Source organism: Pleurodeles waltl, chromosome 1_1 (genome assembly GCF_031143425.1).
Source record: "Pleurodeles waltl isolate 20211129_DDA chromosome 1_1, aPleWal1.hap1.20221129, whole genome shotgun sequence".
In the NCBI taxonomy this organism is placed as follows: Eukaryota; Metazoa; Chordata; class Amphibia; order Caudata; family Salamandridae; genus Pleurodeles; species Pleurodeles waltl.
Genome location: NC_090436.1, coordinates 903720705 through 903740764, shown reverse-complemented (window position 1 = coordinate 903740764; position 20060 = coordinate 903720705).

Genomic DNA, 20060 nt, shown 5'->3' with positions numbered 1-20060 from the left:
GCAATTAGTGGGATGGACTGGGAGACCCTAATAAAAAATCATGGCAAGGGGCTAAAACTTCAGAATTTAGGAGAATTCGGGGAGAAATTGATGACGTCAGGAGATGTTGTCCAAGGTGCTGATATTGGGTTCATACTCTGTGAGCCTGATCTGTAGCTGACTGATTGATGACCTGAAGACGAAGACTGACATGTTGCTGATCCATTTTGGATAGGTAGCTATGAAAATGTGACTGATGGTTTTTGTGCCTTTTCTTCTAGGTACCAACTGCGCTGTTTTATAGAGATTCTCACTTAAGTTGAATTTTTCTAAATTGATGTTTTCGCTAAATCGTTTTCTCATGAAGACCCAGGTGCTAATGATAATCTTGGTTAGGTAGGCTGTTAGGGGTAACGTTGACGGTGACAAATGACTGACAAACTTAATTGCTGAACTGCATTATTAATGCTGGTATTCATAGCTTATGGTATTGCATTATCGCATATGTTTTCTTTGAGAATAATGTTTTTCTATTAACGGATTAATAAAAAAATGATTAGTAAAGAATGAATTAACGGATTATTAGAATTGTAATCAATAGGTTAAAAAAATTGTTAACCCCTTCCTGAGTAGTGGTGATTCTTGAGTATTATGGTTTAAAGTTGTTTTTCATAGAATGTTTGTTGATTATTGATATTGGCTACCATTATAGTAGTCACTGCATGGCTAGGATACTCCATGCGATTCAAAAGGTTAATCGACCTATACGTGTCCCCTTGTAAGTTTACTTACTAAGGACCAGGTGCACTTGCATGCGCTCTTTGTACAGAGCACACAGTAGAATTCATTTCTCTGGCCATAAAGCTCCAGATCTTCAATCAGCAGCTTCAGTGGCCTAAGGGCCCCTAGTTTGGTGTCCTCCTCTCAGGTGGAGCTTGTGATGAGGTATGGTCATGAGATGTCATCATGAGAAAGTGAATGCTGTATAAAGAATGTTGATGGGATGGTATGTGGAACAGCTGATACAGTTTGGCTGCTGGCAATTGGATTGTGATGCAGAGCCAGCTGGGGTGTTCAATAAACTATTCTCTTCATTACGTTATACATGGCCTGAAGCGCTGTGATTTACAACTTCACACTGGCGACAGAGGATAAGATATCTTGGATATGAGAGTAGAACACCTTCGTGGTCTGTGAAAGATTGTTATATGGGTGTCTGAGTCCAGCGAGTCATGATAGCCCTGATCAGCCCGCAAAACGAGGAATTTTGGGTGGTAAAAGTACTTGGAGGTGGTGAAGAGTGAAAAGAGCAGCAGCACTTACTGATAATTCAGCAGCCCTTCATGGGGCATTGAAGACAGCACAGTCGTGGAGGGTGAAACACATATGCCTTCCATGAAGAAGTCATTTTGGGCGCAGGCAGCAGGAGTACTTCAAGCATCATTGGAGTGCGTATGGTGAAACACCTGTGCGGTGCGTTCCAAGGGCAGCCATTTTGAGGAGCAATGTCGCACAGCGTCACCTGTTTCTGTGCTGAGGACAGTAGAGTGTGAAGTGCATCCGCGTTCATGTACTGAAACCGCTTGGGAAGCACATCCTTGTGTCAGTGGTGTAAGGGTTATTGGCCATAAAAATATGTTTGAGCGGGTGTAAATTTCAAATGAAGAGTGCCACATTTCTGAGCTGAAACTGCTTGGGAAGCCTGTCAGTGGTGTGTGGGCTATTGACCTTAGAAAAAGGTTTCAATGCATGCAAGTGTTTAAACGTAGTGAGCACGTTCAAGAGTGCTTTACTCTATTTTAAAGGGAAATAAGTCTGTCACATCTTGAGGTGAACCGTGACAGGCATGCCAAAGGCTCAAATAAACTGTTGAAAGTTTATGATCAAGCACAAATCTGCTTGAAAGCCTGTCAAGTGTTGAAGTGAACAGTGACAGGCACACTGAAACCTATTATAAACAGTTTAAGTACAAGCACTGATCTGCATAAGATTTTAAGTTACAACAATACACAAGCCTGTTTGACTTTGAGGCAAATAGTGATAGGCACACCTGCATGGTACATTGCCATTGCCTGTAATCAGGAAGGTGGTAATTAAACAGTGATATGCACACCTGTTTATAGAGTACTTTGGCTCAAGTGGATGAAAATCTTTGGAAACTATACCAGAGTGTGCATCACTAATCTTAGTGCAGAAAGAAAGCATGCTTCTTTGTTACACTGTCTGGGAGTTGAGGCTCAGGAGGTACTTGAAAACTTACCAGAATCAAGCCTGAGGAGGAATGTTATTTCAATTAACAAGAAATTTGTAACTGTAAACTTGATAGACATTATTTACCAAAACCAAGCACCAAAATGGAGAGGTCCCATTTTGGTTTAAAGGCACAGGGTCAAGATCAACAGGTAGAACAATATGTTACTAGTTTGAGGAAAGTTGATTCTACATGCAAATTTGGAGCACCCCTAGACGAAAGAATAAGGGACCACTTTTTGTTAAAATGCAGCAGTGACAAAATACATAAAGAATTGTGGCTTAAAGATGAACCACCTCTTTGTTAAGTCATTAATGTGGCCTAAAGGGTGGAACACGGTACAATATATGAAAGAGTTGAGTATAACAAACAAAGTAGAACAAAAGTAGTGACGTGAGAGACATCACATTTTATTAAACTAATTAGTGGCATACACGTAGCATATGGCAACTAATAAACCTGCAGTTTAAAAGCTTATCCAAGAAAAATAACATGGAAATGAAATGTGCATGTTTGAATTTCAGAGAGCTGTTTGTGCCTACCGTCGTATTTTGATCTCACGGTTAACATGAATTTATTTAGTATTGATAAATGTGTGGACTATTAATAAACATTAATATTAAAGTATTATTTCCAAGAAGAAACACTATAAATAAAAAATATTTTGAGTATCAAAATGAATTCAAATTAAACACACATATTGAATTAAATAGGTCTCATAACGTGTGAAAAATAAATGTACGTTAAAAATTGCTTTGAAATAACATGAGTAATGTTTAATAACATAGTTTGCTTTGCGTATTTGATTTGAATTAAAAGGTGCACAAAAAAAGTTTATAAATGTATTAATTGTATTAATGTGCATTATTGTATTCTAAGGAAGAGAATGTTTCAAATTTAGTTCATGTAACATTATTAGTTCTAGCTGCTGAGTTGCACTGCAAGATTCATTAAGCTTATGTGAAAGAATATTAGCTTAGTTTATTGTGTGCATTGGGAAAGGATTTGCAAGTAACAGTTTATTAGAAATGTATTATTTTGGCGGAACCTCTGTAATCAGAGAAAAAATGGTGGTGGTGACATCTACAATGATTGGATGCTGAAACTGATGTCCAGTGTGTGCCCACCAGATGGACCAATCAAATGGATTTTGACCATTTTGATTAGTGAAGAATTTTGGAACAGAGGTTAGTCCTCCTCAGAACCTGTTTGATGGGTGCCCCCTTCTGAACCTTCTTGATGTTAGACCATTTTCATCTCTCCTGAAATTCTGTTTTGCTCTTGCTTAAGTTTGCCCTCACATTCTCTTCTCTAAGTTTTCCTGATGAGTGTCCTCATCATAGTTTCAACTGCCCTATTCTGTGTTGTGCTTCAGTACTAATAAGGACAACTAATTCTGAACTGCTGACCTGTCCTATGTGCAGCTCGTGTTCTGCACTGTCCTGATGCTGCTGCCAACTGAAGCCAGGAGACGGTGAATATTCAGCTCAATGAATCAATTCTGTCCGCTGTCCCATGAGGAGAAGTATAACTGAATGTGGTTTCTTGTTGCCCTTTTTTTAGTTAGTAACTTACACCAGCATATTTTTTTACAGTCAGTTGCTCTAGTTAGATTTTTTTCCAAATTATTTTTGTCTTCTTTTATTTTTGCTTTTGCCCGCATGTGTTAGCCCATTCGCACACATGCAAGTCTCAATTCTGGTTAGTGTTAAGAATGGCCCAGCTCTCAAATTGATAGTTGATTCTGTATTTGATGTTCACTGATGTCACCACCATCTGCTAGCAATGTTCATATTGTGCTGTTGCTAATTTATATTATTCTTTTGGAATGTTTAACAGTATTGATGTTTAGCAGGTTGAACCTATTCAGACGTTTTGGGCAGCCCATGGTCTTCATGTATGTGTATAACTTAGCGCCATTTTTGTGACACTGATTTTGGGATTGTAATAAAACTTTGAAACTTTATTCAGTTTCGAATTTGATTTAGTGTTGTATTATTCATGGTGTTTAAAATTGTCTACAATATAATGTCTTTGGTTTGTGGGCTTACACGATACTGATTACTGACTCTGTCACCAAGTGCAAAGGGTCAGTCAACCTCTGAGGGTGAGTATCTGTGTGAACCGCTCCTGCAGTTCTGGTAGCAGAGGTGATGGTTTTGTCTTATTGGGAGTAAAGTTAGAATCTACCCACAATGTGAGAACAGTTTGGTGGTTGAGTTGATGGTTTGGTCTTATGAGAAGTAGAATTGGGAGTGGTTATGTTTTGTGAGGAGTAGAATTAAAATGTCCCCACATTGTGAGATGCTCTTTGGTGTAATGTAAGGGTTGATGAAATTTCAGTGTTGTGCTCCAAATGTACGGTATGAGTTTTGAGTAGGGTTTGCCCTTGCAATGCTTAGGAAAAATCGCAGTGAAGTGTGACTCTAAGGTAGTTGAATAGGGAGTTTGTGTACTCCAAAGGGTGAGAGTAGGGGAGGTGGCATACTCCAAGTGAATGTGGTGCTTGTGCTAAAAAAGTGCCCATGTGATTGTTGTTGTTATCGGGTCCTGCGAAGCCTAAGACTCAGAAGTATCTACAAGTGTATGGAGATACTTAGCTATTTAATTGTCTGCTGGTAAAGGTGTTGGTAGATTGAGCACTGTTAAAAACACCAGCAGTATTTCCCTTGTGTGTATGTTGTTGGTTGGTATTAGGTGAATCCTGGGTGCACTGATCCTTACTAATCAGAGTGAGGTTTGCGGGTAAAATCTTACTTGCGTTTGTGAGAAAGCCACAGTGGGAAGAGTAGCTGTTTGTGCGAAGGGCCACAATCGAAATTTCCATAAGTCTTCCAAGGTGTTTGAGTGCTACCCGTAGTGAGCAGACAGGTTTTAGTTTTTTGGTTTTGTGCTGGCAATATTTTGCATTTAGGTTTTGTATGAGAAATGTGTGAGACAGCTCTGAAGCCAGTCGTAGCTCCTGAACAGAGCAAGTGTGACATTATTTGGTCCGTGCTGCGATTGGTCAGTTGGTGTGAAAAGCCGCGCATGGATTGGTGTACAAGACTGTGCTGCTATAGGTCGAGAACAGCTTGTGAAAATGATTGTGGGATTGAAAATTACTTCCTGGTTCACAGATTTTTGTTTGTGAATTAATTTTGTGTAAAAATGAAGTGTTTCAAAGCGATGGTGAACCTACTCCTCCTGATGGTACACCAGTATTTGAGGTAATGGAAGAGAGAGGAGTTTCAGAATGTCTTTGGGTAATTCACTGGTGCAAATTAGCTTAAAAGTAAGGCACCTTAGCTTTTCCTAGTTACGGAACCATTACTTTGAGAATTTTAGAGAATCTGAGGAAAATGATGTATGAATTAAAACCTTTTCCTAGATTTGAAAAATTTGAAGCACTTGCTATTTGGGAATTAGTTGTGATACAAAAAGAGGCTCAGAAATTCAAAAGGAGAATGAGATAAGCAGAAAAGACACTAGCAGAAGCTAGTTGGGATGCAGAACAGAAAATGAGGAGAACAAGTACATTACATGCAGAGAAGTTATTTCCAGCAATTACTGAGGAAGGTGATGGAAGTGTTAAGCCCAAAGCCAAAAAGAAATCTGAGGAAGATACAGAACAGAATTCAGATGGAAAAAAGGACAGCAGATGATGAGAGTGATTCAGATAATGAATTTATAACTCAGTTGTTGCAGACTCGCCCCATCATACAATGCAATTGAATCAGTAAGCCAGAAGGTAGTCCCGAATGTTGCCACAACCCTAGTTGTACAAAGTCCGGTACAGATAGTTCCAAAGGTGTCTATTGCTAATGTTGCACAGGTAACAGTGATTTATCCAAGAGTTCCAAATGTTAACACAGTTCAGAATGTTCCAGTTCCAGTTATGCCACAGCCAATTCAGAATGCAGGAATGATTCAGTTTGAGTCCACACCTAATGTACAGGCACCTGCACAAATTGTGAGTCAGAGACAGAACATGCCTATGGATTCCCCAGGAGCGACACCACAGAATGTTGCCCAGAATCAGTCAAATCAGGCTTTTGGTAGAGTATTAAGTGGCCAAAGTAAAGAAGTATTGTTCCCACAAAGTCAGTCGAATTTGTCAGGTCCTGCAGCATTAATAGTTCCTGTAACCATTGGTCCAGGAGCCCTGTTGTATGGCTTGGGTAATAATGAGAGTGGCCCCTAGATTCCAAATCCAGTATCAGCAATGTATTCACCTTGTGGAACTAATGCAGACATGGAGAGACTGAACACTACTGTGCAAGTCATGACCCCTATGAATTCTTTCGGTTTGAACCAGACACATAATGGAATTGGTCCAATAATTGATGTGACATGCCCCCCATGCTCAATGGGATCATCTGTGATGGCTCAAAAACAAAAGTCCCATGCAGTGTACTGCAGTTTATGCCCCAAAACAATGGTAATAACATTAGTTTACAAGGTTTGACAGCCCAACAATTAACTGAATGGTTAGATAATTTGAATGGAACTTCAGCTTCAGGAAACACACGAGAGGGAGAAAAGATATTAAACATGGCCAGGTTAAAATTGGAATTAAATGAAATGATTGAGGGAATCCTCGAATTAGATAGAAAACATTCTTCCAATGAGGAGAAATTGTGCTTTATGTGCAAAGATGTTGCTCTTGGAGCAGGACATGCATAGAAGAAATTTGCTAATTTGGCAGAGAAATATAAAATTGAAATGGATAAATCCAAACAGTTGAAGAAAAGTTACAGATTAGAATTTGATTTGAGAGACACTGCAAACATGAGATCACATGGAATGGAAATTCACATTAAGCAGTTGATTCAAAGCATTCAAACGTGGGGAGCATTAGATTAATGGGAAGGCAGATGGGAAAAGAAAAGAGATCAGAAGAAGAAGCCGACTGTATCTTCAAATGATGTACAGCATGCTGAAGAGCTGTAAAATTTTTGCCAATGAGAGAAATTCTGGGAGGGAATTTTGTTCATGTCCCTTGCAATAGAAGTGACATACTGTCATTGACAAATGATTATCCAAAGTTGAGGGAGAAACCAGTGGAATGGTACCAGCAAACCATGAGGTTTGTCAAACTTGCAAAGTGCCTGTCGGAAGATTTAAATACTTTATTGGAGATTGTGGTTCCAGCAGATTTGTGGATTGAGTGTAAGCAGAGTGTTGATTGGCCAACGCGTGAGCCTCCAAGAGATCCAGTAACAGGTGCGCCATCTGAAGAGGTGATGAAAGCTTATTATAAGGTGATCAAGTGTTTGAGTTTCCCCTAAAGATATTAATTGGCAGAGAATGGACAGGATATCTCAGGAGCCAAAGGAGTCTGTTCATGCCTACTATGGGAGGCTACTGAAAGCATTCAGACAATACCGTGGCACAGAAATTAGTGAGCCAAGAGACATGATTCATTTTGTGTTCAGTTTTGTTCAAGGATTGAAGCCTAAAATTAGCAACATGATAAAGATTCATTTCATTTGCTAGCAAGGAAAGCTGATTGATGAAGTGCTGCAAAATACTGTAGTGATGAGATTGACATGAACAAGAAAAGTTTGAAGGAAAAGGCAATGGTGATGCAAATTAAGTCAGCAGGAATGCAGGGAATGCAAAAGCAGGGCAATATGGTGCCTCAGTTCAGAGGTAGAGGTCGTGGAGTTCGAGTAGATCGAAATGCAAATTTGGCTGTTATTCAAAACATGAAGAAAATGCTGCTTTGTCATGCGTGTGGCTATGTCGGACATTGGATGAGGGAGTGTCCCTATAGTAATGTAAATAATTTAGTGCAAGGTGGTGGTGGTGTGCAGATGGTTGACAGCAGTCAATTTCAAAATCAGAGAGTTCAAAGGCCCCGAATTCCAAATATGAATGTTCCTACAGGGGCAGTCCAAATGGAGGTTTCCCAGCAACATGTAAAATTTTCCCAATAGCAGATTCATGCCCCACAGCACATGCAGATTCCACAAGCTCCAAAGGCACAGCAACAGGTGGTGGTTCCTCAGCAGAATGTGAACCAAAGAGAAATTCAAAATGATGGAAACAAGTTAATAACACAGTACCCATTGATTGATTTCAGTGAGGATGAAGTAAGTGAAGAATGCATGAGTGAGAGTTTGGAAGAGGAGGAATGTGTTTTAACTGCCTCACTGGAAGTCGATGAGTGTAGCCCTTATATGAATGAGAGTATGATGGATCATGTTGTTTCATTCTTGGTTGACACAAGAGCAACACGTTCCACTATCAGATCTGCAGAAATCTCAAATGTGCCCCTTTCAGGAAGAACAATTCAGTTTGTAGGATTAGCAAATCAGCACTTGGTAAACCCCATTGCAGAGCCCATTCGAGTTAAGATATGTACCTTTGAGGGTCTGCACTGATTGGTAGTTTGCGATTCAAGTCCCGTGAGCCTGCTAGGAAGAGACTTGCTATGCAAATAAAAATGTTCCATCAATTTTACAGAAAAAGGAATAGAAATTCAAATAAATAGCGATGATGAGACTTTCGATCAAACGGATGAGATATCTCCCCTCATTACATTGTTTCCTGACATGACAGTAAGAGACTTGCCTGAAGAATTATAAGAGACAGTAACACTGAGTTTGGGATCTCTCTGGAAAAAATAATGGGCTTATTCGAGGTGTTGAACCAGTCAAAATAACTCTGAAGTCAAATGCAGTTTTTCCCAGAACACCACAGTATCACATGACACCAGAAGTTATTAAAAGTATTACTCCAGTAATTGCAGATTATGTTGAGCAGGGAGTATTAAAAGAAGTGATGAGCAGCCCATGCAATTCTCCAATTATGGGTTTGTGAAAGCCAAGTGGGAAATAGTGCATGATTCAGGATTTGAGAAAAGTGAATGACATTGTAGTACACTGTTGTCCTGTCGTGCCAAATCCAGCAGTAATGTTATTCCAGATTCCATTTGAAGCTGAATGGTATTCAGTTATTGAATTGTCACAAGCATTTTTATCAGTATCTCTTCATGAGGACAGTCAGTTCCTCTTTTGTTTCAGATTTGGCAACCATGTGTATTCATGGTGCCGTACTCCACAGGGTTTTTTTAAATTACCCTCCATTTTCAATCAGATTCTGAAGAAGAATTTAGAGTCTTTGAACATGCCACTTAAGGGCATTTTAGTGAAGTATATTGATGACCTGATGGTTGTGTCCAATACACAGGAGACTTGCAGACAAGATACCATAGCGTGAATGAACCATTTGGGTGAAAATGGACACAAGGGTTCCCCTGCTAAATTACAGTATTGCCAGAAAGAAGTGACATTTTTGGGTCAGCAAATTGAGAAAGGTGCAAGGAAAGTATCCCGAGAAAGAGTTGCAGCAATCATGTATATGAATCCCCCAGTTACACACAGACAGGTCAGATTGATTTTGGGCATGGTGAGCTGCTGTCCTCAGTGGATCCTGAGTGTTTACTGAGTTGAGAAATAATTTTTGCATAGCTCCAGCTTTGGGAATGGCTGATTTCACAATAGGATTTGCATTGTTTTGTCTTGAACATGATTGTTGTGCTCTTCCTGTTCTAACACAGTTACACAGTGGTGCAAACAGGCCAGTGGCATATTTTTCCATCAGATTGGATCCTGTAGCTGCTGCTTTGCCCAGCTGTTTAAAGGCCATGGCCTCAGCTAGTGTAAGTATCAGTCAATGTGAAGGCATTGTGATATGACATCTTTTAACTGTCTTCGTCCCTGACTCGGTCGAGATTCTCTTGACCCGACCCAGGACCCAATATTTGAGCAGTGCCCGTCTTACCCCGTACAAACTAGTGATTCTTGGTTCCCCTAACATTGTGATTAAAAGGTGTTTGAGTTTGAACCCTGCCACATTAATGCCTGTAAAAGTTGATGATACAATTGATGTTAATGAAATGGAACATGATTGCCTCGATGTTACTGAACTGTGCACTAAACCGAGACCTGATATTCAGGATGCTTATCTAGGGGAGAATGACCAAGTTGTCTTTGTTAATGGCTCCTGTTTAAGAGACAGTGAAGGCACTCTGAGAGCAGCTTATGCAGTTTGCACACTCTCAGTAGTAGTTGAAGCATCATGGCTTCAAGGAATCGTTTCTGCCCAAGTAGCCAAATTGGTTGCTCTTACAAGAGCATGCAGTGTGTCTGAGCAGCTCAAAGTAACAATATGAACAGATAGACAATATGGATTTGGTGCTGTGCATGACTTCGGGCAGTTATAGCACCAGGGAGGTTTCATTACACCTTCTGGATCCCCTATTCAAAATGATGAAAGAATTCATGACTTAGTCAATGCTTTATAGTTATCTGAGAAGACTGTGGTCGTGAAGTGTACAGCTCACGTGAAAACAAATGACTAAGTATCATTGGGAAATGCGTATGCTGGCATAATTGCCAGATAGTGTGCACTTCATTGCATCACCTTCTATGAAGAGTGGAGAAATGAAAGTTTCACCAATGAGACAAATCAACATTTCTTCCTGTCAGTGGTTGATACCTGGGATGAAATTAAGAGGCTGCAGGAAGAAGTAACGGAGGGAGAACACAGAGGTTGGATAAAAGTAGGTTGTGCACAAAGAGAAGGAGATGATGTCTGGATTTCAAATGAAGGAAAAGTTGTCTTACCAGACTGTTTGTTGAACTCGATGGCTAGGTATTATCATGGCCAGGTTCGTCTCAGCAGATACGCAATGATTCGCACTTTCAAATAGACATGGTTTAATCCCAGATTTAGATTGGTTGCAGAAGCGGTTTGTCACAGATGTGTTACATGCCACCAAATGAATGTAGGGAAACAAACAGTGGTTATTTTAAGCCACATAGGTAGATCAGCAGGTCCATTTAACAGAATGTAACTTGACTTTGTTGAGATGCCTGCCTGCCTGCAATAGATTGAAGCATGTGTTAGTGATTCTGTGTGTCTTTTCCAAGTGGATCAAGGCTTATCCAACACTTAGGAATGATAGTCTCACTGTAGATAAGCTACTGCTCTGGGAACTGATACCCAGGTACGGATTCCTGACTTCTATGGAATCAGATCAAGGAACTAATTTTACTAATGAGATTATAAAGTTGTTGTGTGCAGCATTGAACATTGAGCAGAAATTGCACTGCAGTTACAGACCAGTTAGTGGAACAAATGAATGGAACATTGAAAGCTCAATTGGAAAAAGTGATTGCCTCTACAGCATTGAAATGGCCTGATGCATTGCCACTTGCTCAGATGAGCATACGTAGCACCCCTGACAAGAAAATGGGTCTGCCCCCTCACAAGACATTGATGGGTCATGCAATGAGACTGATAGCAGTGCCTACAAATGCACTTGTGAATATAACAGATGACTTAGTGCTAAATTATCGCAGGGGTCTAGCTGATGTGGTTCGCTCTTTGTCTCATCAGGTTGAAGCAGCAACATTTCAACTGACGCAGGATCAGTGTCAAGACTTGCCTGGAGCCAAGGTGGAAAGGTCTGTATCAAATCATCTTGCTGACGACAACAGCTACAAAGTGTGCTAGTCTTCCAAACTGGATTCATGCAAACCACACGTGCAAAGTTCCATGTCCTCTTGAAAACACAGAGGCCCATTTTTATACTTTTTTTGCGCTGCATTTGTGTCACTTTTTGACGCAAAAGCAGCACAAACTTAAAAAATACAATTGTATTTTGTAAGTTAGCGCTGCTTTTGCGTTAAAAAAATGATGCAAACGCAGCACAAAAAAAGTATAACTATGGCCAGAGTCTGATCCTGCAAGAGTGAATGCTGATGAAGAAGGTGTTCGGCTTGACCAAGCTGTGAGGAACCAGTTTCTGAAGCAGAAAACATGCAAAGTGGTGAAGGCACAATCGGTCTGCATGCGAATAAAGGAGCAGACAAAGACACAGATAAAGGCACAAACAAAAGTGCAAGCAGCTTGCAAACAGACAACAGTGTAGTAGAACAGAATCAAAGTCAAAGGCAAAATCAACTGATTCCTGCCAGTACAACAAACATTATGAAAGCAGTTACATCTGAAAAAAATAACGTGAAAGGAGACAAATGGCCTGCAGTTGTACATGAACAGCTTACTGACAAACTCCGATCAATAACAGAAACTGTGGAAGAGTCAAATCAGAGTGAAGATGAAGATGGTGTAAGGAGAATAAAAAGAAAAAGAGTACCAAGTCACAGATACTCTTCACCTGAGTGGATCTGTCTTGTCACAAATGAATGGGAGAACAGGGTTATGGCCTTTTGTTTTGACTGTGAGAATTCAGCTGAATATTCTGGAACTTGAAATTGTCCTTGAACTGAGCTTTGAAATAACCTTGCCAATTGACCAATAAAGACATTACATTCTGAAAGTACTGATCAGTGATCATCAAACTGTGTTCCACTGAAACTAACATTTGAACTGATTTTGACAATTTTTGCTGAGCTCAAGAACTTTTCTTGAAGATTGAGAACTGCTGTAAATAGTGCAAAGAGATTTTGAAGATACATTTTTGTTTTTGATTTTTGCTTGCCTTTACTTTTTATATTTTTCTTCATCTTTCCATCTCTGCTTCTACAGAAGTCATGAATTCTGGACAGGGTAAACACAGTAGGTTAAATATGTGTGCATTGGTTTGATAATAGCGCGTATGGTTGCAGGCATTTTACTAATTGCAGGAATGAGTGTTTCAATGAAAGGAGAGGTTGAAAGCACAGCAACTCCAGTGCTGAGAATGACAACATCTAAGCAGGATATATTTTATAAAGATGAGGGATTGCTTCATTTAGATGACACAAAGGGAAATTTGTTTTCTGATGTGTATTATAGTTTGTTGTATTAGTATGTGGACACAATGAATGTGCATGATTGTTGTGTGTGTACACAAATTCTTTCATCAGTGTAGGAAGGTATCACTTAACACAGCTTACCACTAATTTAAGGGATTAGTTGCAGTCTATTACTAACATGTTTGTACAACCAGGAGTACATTCAGTATTTGGCTTCCAACTTTGATGTAGTTTTCTCTTTTGTTCCCATTAACCAGCATTTGAGCAACATTGCAAAAGCTAGAAACATAGACATCGACATAGTAGGAGGATTCGTTCAGCCTACACTGACTTTTGGCACAGCATAGGCACAGCATATGCACCCAGGAAAAACTTAAAATGTGTTCTCAGATAGAAAAATAGTTCATTAATCAGGTAGATGATAGAAGAAAAACAATGAAAGAAAGGATAAATAAGGGAATAGTTTCCAGAAATACCTCATTTCACAACACACCTGATATGTAAGGATGCTTAACTTTAGATTATCAACATGTAGGGAAGCTTTGTATTTATAGGCCACAATTAAAAGTTGACATTAAATGTGTAGGTAAAAATGAATGTAGACATGTGTTCTTGTTTAAGAATATATGGGATTTTATGTTAAATGGACAAGACCCCGCTGTACCTTGTGTTTATTACATCTGCGGTAAGAATACTCATTACAAATTGTCAAAAGGCTCGTATGGTAGACACTATTTGGGGCGGATTTACCTAAATATTTACCAAGTGGACAACTTTGACAATCCAGAGACACCTAAAATAAGATTTAAGAGAGGAGCAAGTTTTTGGCAGCTATTATTCCATCAGTGGGAGAGATCTTGAATGACATTAAGGTAAGGAAGTTCTCAACGATTGTAGATAAGATATCAACTGATTTTTCAGGAGCATTGCCCCTAATGGACACGGAAATGGTTGCTGTAAGGTCTATGATTCTTCAAAATCACCTTGCGTTAGACGTTCTTTTAGCAAAAGAGGGTGGAGTCTGTAAAGTTTTAAAATTGCAGCACTGCTGTACTTACATTCCTAACAACAGCAAGGAGATAAGGAGATACTTATTTAATCTGACAAGTCTGAAAACTGACTTAAAAGACCTAAAAGAGAAAAATGTCTGAGAAACAGTACGCAAAGGATTTTCTAAGGTAGGATTTTGGGTTGCTAAAAATGGTTTTGTGAAGATGATCCTGAAAACTTTACTGATTGTGACACTGTGCATAATTTGTGCACTTGGATTTTACAAAGCTTACAATTTCTGGAGAAAACAGGGAGCAGAGAATAAACAAAGAAGGGTAGAAATGGAAATGGAGAATAGGTATTATCAGTCAATGAAAGGGTTTAACAAATATTGCAAATCTAGACCAATGTGTTATCAAACTACAAGGTTTTTGACTTATCTCATTGTAAATGAGAAATGTTTCTTTGTGACAGCATAGATTGCCATCATAGGAGGGAAATAAGAGAGATCACATTTTATTAACTAATTAGTGGCATAGATGCAGCATATGACAACTAATAAACCTGTAGTTTAAAAGCTTCTCCAAGACAAATAACAAGGAAATTAAATGTGCATCTTTGAACTTTAGTGAGTCATTTGTGCCTACCAATCATATTTTGATCTCACATTTAACATAAACGTATTTTCCATTTATAAATGTGTGGATTATTAATAAACATGAAAGTATTATTTCAAAGTATGAACAGTAGAAATAAAAAGTATATTGAGTATTAAAATGAATTTGAATTAAACACACATATTGAATTAAATAGCTCACATAATTTGTGAAAAATAAATGTACATTTAAAATTGCTTTGACATAACATGAATAATGTTCAATAAAATAGTTTGCTTTGCATATTTGATTTGAATCTAAAGGTGTGCAAAGCAATTTATATATGTATGAATTGTATTAATGTACATTAGGCTTTCATAACTTGACCAGACCTGGAAGTTCATTTTGCAACCAGTCATGGAAAATGTTACTTAATTTTGAAAGTTTATTCAGTTTGGAGTTTGATTTAGTGTTGAATTATTCATGGTGTTTAAAATTGTTTATGAAATAATGTCATTGGTTTGTGGGCTTGCACGTTTCTGACTACTGACTCCGTCACCAAATCCAAAGGCTCAGTCGACCTCTGAGGTTGAGTATTTGTTTAGATATCTCACCTGTGTGAACTACTCCTGCAGTTTTGTGACCCGGTTTGATGGTTTTCGTCTTGTGGGGAGTAGAGTTAGAATGTGAACGACCTCTTGATGAAGTTGTTGTGGCAAAAAGAGTGGAACACATGGTAAAATATGTGAAAGTGTTGAGTATAACAAAGAAGGTAGAACAAAAAAGACGAAAGTGAGTAGTGATGTGAGTCTGACAAGAAAAAGGTAGAAAACAAAGAGCCTGTCAGTATGTTTTAGGAGAATGTTCCATCTGTGGCAGGTCGGGCCACAAGGCGAATTTCAGCAGTTGTCCGGCATTGCATGTGACTTGTAATACATGTAAAAAGAAAGGACATTATAATACGTGTGGTAACAGTAAAACTGCTAAAAGAATTGTGCGCAGAGAGGTGAAGGAAATAACACAAGAAGTTATTTTTCACGTAGAGGAGACAAATATAAAAGAAAATAACTGTCACTCAAGCTAAAGAGTACAAATCAATCAGACAATTGCATGCAGGCATTTTGACTCATTTTCTCAACTGACCATCATCTCAAAGACAGTGTTTGAGGACAATTGTGAGGGAAAAATAGAGTTAAACAACATAGATATGACCCCCAGGGGGGCATTGTGGGATCCCGATAGAAATGTTAGGAACTTTTGTGGTGCAGCTGAGGCTGGACATGCATACAACCACAGGGAAGATGTATGTATCAATTAAAGGATGTGAGTTTATAGGGTGGCCACACCAGCGACAAGTTGGTGTGCTGACCCACAGGTGCAGATTCAGTGAATTTCTCAAGTCAATGATAAGTATGAGCAAGAATACAACAGGTTGTTTGAAGATTCTTTGGGTTGTCTTGTAGGATACAAGCATCATTTCAACAAAAAAAGAGGTGCTGTACCCATGATGCTAAAGTAAGACACAGTCTTCTGTGTATGCAAGAAAGTGTTGCCAAAGAGTTGAAAGTATTATAAAAGAAGGGAGTGATAGAAGCTTTGGAGGCCACAGAGTGGTTGGGTCCTATTGTAGTCACAAAGAATAGTTGTGATACCATTAGATTATGTGTGGACCTAAGAGTGGTAAATCAGGAAGTTGCTGTAGATACATTTCCTGTTCCAAATATAGATGAATTGATAAGGACAGTAAAGGGATCAAATATTTTACAACCCTAGATACCACTTCTACAAACCACCAAATTGAACCTGACAAAGGATCACAAGATTTACCAGCTTTTATTATACCATGTGATATCTTTGAGTTTAAAAGGATGCCTTTTGGTCTCATATCTATTGCCTCTGTGTTCCAAAGAGTGATGGGAAAAGCATTGCAGAGTGAGTAAGGGATACGGTGTTACCAAGATGATTTATTGATATTTGATATAAACAAAAAAGGACATGATGACATAGTTCGTTTAGTGTTAAACTGGTTGAGGAAAGCATGATAAACATTAAGGAAAGACAATTATACATTTGGAATTTCAGAAGTAAATTATCTTGGACACACAAATCCAGCTGAGATGTGTCATCTAATAGGATTTAGTGGACACCATTCTCAATTTAAAGGTACCAAGCAGTAAGGAGAAATTTGTTTCCTTCATGGGAATGGTGGGATATTACAGTAAATGTATTAAAGGTTTTGTTGAAAAAACTGTTTTATTAAGGAAACCTTTGGTTATGAAAACTGAATGTTTGTGGTCTGAAGCCTCTGCACAAGAATTTGAATCCTTAAAAAGAGATTTGGAGATGGCACCTGATCTTGAGACTTTCATTCCTGGGATTCAAACAGTGAGAACCGATGAAAGCTCTGAAGGCCTCGGAACTATTTTGGTACAGAAGAGTGAAGGAAAGAAACATCTATTTACTTGCATCTCTAGGAGTTCAGAGAATCATTATTGTAACTGAGAGGGAAGCTCTGATGATTTATTGAGAGTTAAACACATTCAGGAATTTAGTGTGGGGAACGCCAGTTGTAGTGGGTACTGATAATAACCCCCGAGAGGCATTTTTGAAAAAGAGTCTAGATCCCATAACCTCAAGAATCAGGAGATGAATTGTTTCTTTGCAAGATTTTGACTTTTCTGTGGAGTATGTTCCGGGCATAAACAATCAGCCTCCAGATTTTTTTTTTTATCAAAGTTGGTTGAACTAGTTGAAGGGAAAGTGGAAATTATCAAGAGCATGAAGGTGAAGAAGATATGAGTAAATGTGAAGTGACTGATGTTGTGATAATAGAGGAGGAATGGAAGTCAGCTCTTTTCGATGATGAGACATTGAGGGCCATATTTATACTCCGTTTGCGCCGAAATTGCGTCGTTTTTTTTGACGCAATTTCGACGCAAAACTAACGCCAACTAACGCCATATTTATACTATGGCGTTAGAGGCGAATAGCGCCAAAGTTCCCGGAATGTGCGTCATTTTTTAGCGTGAACCCCTTCCTTGCGTTAATGATATGCAAGGGAGGCGTTCCCGTCTAAAAAATGACTCCCAGGCCTTTACGTGGTATTTATACTCCCGGGCAAAAGAGACGCCCGGGAGTTGGCGTGGCTAAAAACGGCGCATTTGCGCCGCTTTTTAACGCCTGGGTCAGGCATGGCGTTAAGGGACAAGTGGGCTCAAAATGAGCCCAGAGTGCCCTCCCCTGCCCCCAGGGACCCCCCCTGCCACCCTTGCCCACCCCAGGAGGACACCCAAGGCTGGAGGGTCCCACCCCAGGGACATTCAGGTAAGTTCAGGTAAGTATTTTTTTTTTTTTTTTAAATAATATTTTGTGGCATAGGGGGGCCTGATTTGTGCCCCCCTACATGCCACTATGCCCAATGACCATGCCCAGGGGACAGAAGTCCCCTGGGCATGGCCATTGGGCAAGGGGGCATGACTCCTATCTTTACAATGATAGGAGTCATGTTGATGGGGGATGGGCGTCGTTAAAAAATGGCGCAAGTCGGGTTACGACGATTTTTTCGACGTAACCTGACTTGCCCCATTTTAAGACGCCCATGCGCCATTTTCCCCCTACGCCGGCGCTGTCTGGTCTACGTGGTTTTTTCCCACGCAAACCAGGCAGCGCCGGTCTGATTGCGCCGTCTAACGCCATTCCATAAATACGGCGCCCGCATGGCGCTTCAGAATGGCGTTAGACGGCGCAAAACTTTTTGACGCTAAACTGCGTTAGCGCAGTTTAGCGTCAAAAAGTATAAATATGGGCCTGAGTGCGGTTGTTGTTGAATTGAACAAGGTGAAGGGAGATTGGTACATACTAGAAAACGTGTGGCATTCAAGAAAGGAAGAACTAGCAGTTGACATTGGCATTTTGTTAAGAGGGTCAAAATGGATACCACTGAGTTTGCTAAGAGTAATAACACGAGCTCTTGTAAAGCATCTGTCAAAACGAAAAAAATGTTGAGAGCCAGTTTTTGGTGGCCTGGAATGGATGTTGAGGTGGAGAAGGTTGTCCGTAAATGTGTGGAGTGTAGTCTTAGTAAGCAGTAATGTACCAATGGTGGTGCATGATCTGAAACATCAGTGGGATGAAATATCCATTGACATTATAGGTTCTCTCATTGAGAAACTACGTACACATTATTGGATTGTCCTACTTGATATGTATTCCAGGTGGGTGAAAGTAAAGTATGTGTGACATTATCTCCACAAGTATTCTGATGTTTTTAAATGCGTTTTTTAAAAGAGAAAGTGTACCTAATTCAAATCTGTCTGATAATGTTCCCCAGTTTTGTTAAAAAGAATTTGAGAGTTTTAAAAAAAATAAGGGGTGGCACACAAGAAACATTCTATATATCATCCAATGGCGCCATTGCAAGGTTGAAAAAAACTCTTAAAGAGAGTATTCAGTTAGCAAAAGCAAATGCGTTAGATTAGCGGCATGCTTTGCAGGAAAGGACTACAGCATAGAGCATTTATAGCATACAGCATACATATTGACTCCTCACTGATTGACAGGGAAAATTCCTTTCAAGTAATTTAAAGGGAGGCAAGGACATTTCTATATCTTAGGAGGATGCTATGGAAGAAAGGAGTAAAAGAAATTGGAGTGGGGGATTGGAGAGAAAAGGAAATAGTAAAGCAAAAGAAAAGGAAGCTATGGTATGATGATCTAAAAAATGTAAAAAAAAGTGTTTGTTCAAGTTGGTGATCTTGTTAAAATAAACACACCAGTGGGTTGTGAACCATGTTCAAAATACACAAAAGAACACAAAGCCACTAAAATGTTTAAACATATGGTGAAAGTAGAATGATGGAAGGGTGTGGAATTTAAATCATACAGTGGTAGTGAAACCTATAGATAGTGAGGAATAAACTAAGAAAATGAGAGAAGACAAAGATTCTCAAGGTCAGAATAGGAAAATAGGCCAAGATGAAGATTCATATAAAGGAGCACAAAAGGGACAAAGGAAAATTATGTGGACAAAGAAACGCCCGGAATATCTAAAGCATTTTGTAAATAAGTAACAGTGGTTGTATTTTCCTCAAAATGTACTCTGGTATTGTACTACAAAGAATTGGCGATGGGAAGAGTACAGTAAAAGGAAATATATATATATATATTTATGAGTTTATGTTTGTGGATAGTTTGTACTATAAAATAGGCATTTTAGTCTTATATAGGTTAATTTGATTATTTCAATAAACACAAACAGGAGGGGATGTGTGGCATCCTCCTCTCGGGTGCAGCTCGTGAGGAGGTATGGTCACAAGATGTCATCACGAGAAAGAGGTCACAAGATGTCATCACAAGAAAGAGAATGCTGCATAAAGAATGTTGGTGGGATTGAATGTTGAACAGCTGGTACAATTCAGCTGTGACAGTTGCAGTGTGAGGCAGAGCCGGTGTTCAATAAACTACGCTCTTCATAACGTTATACATAGCCTGAAG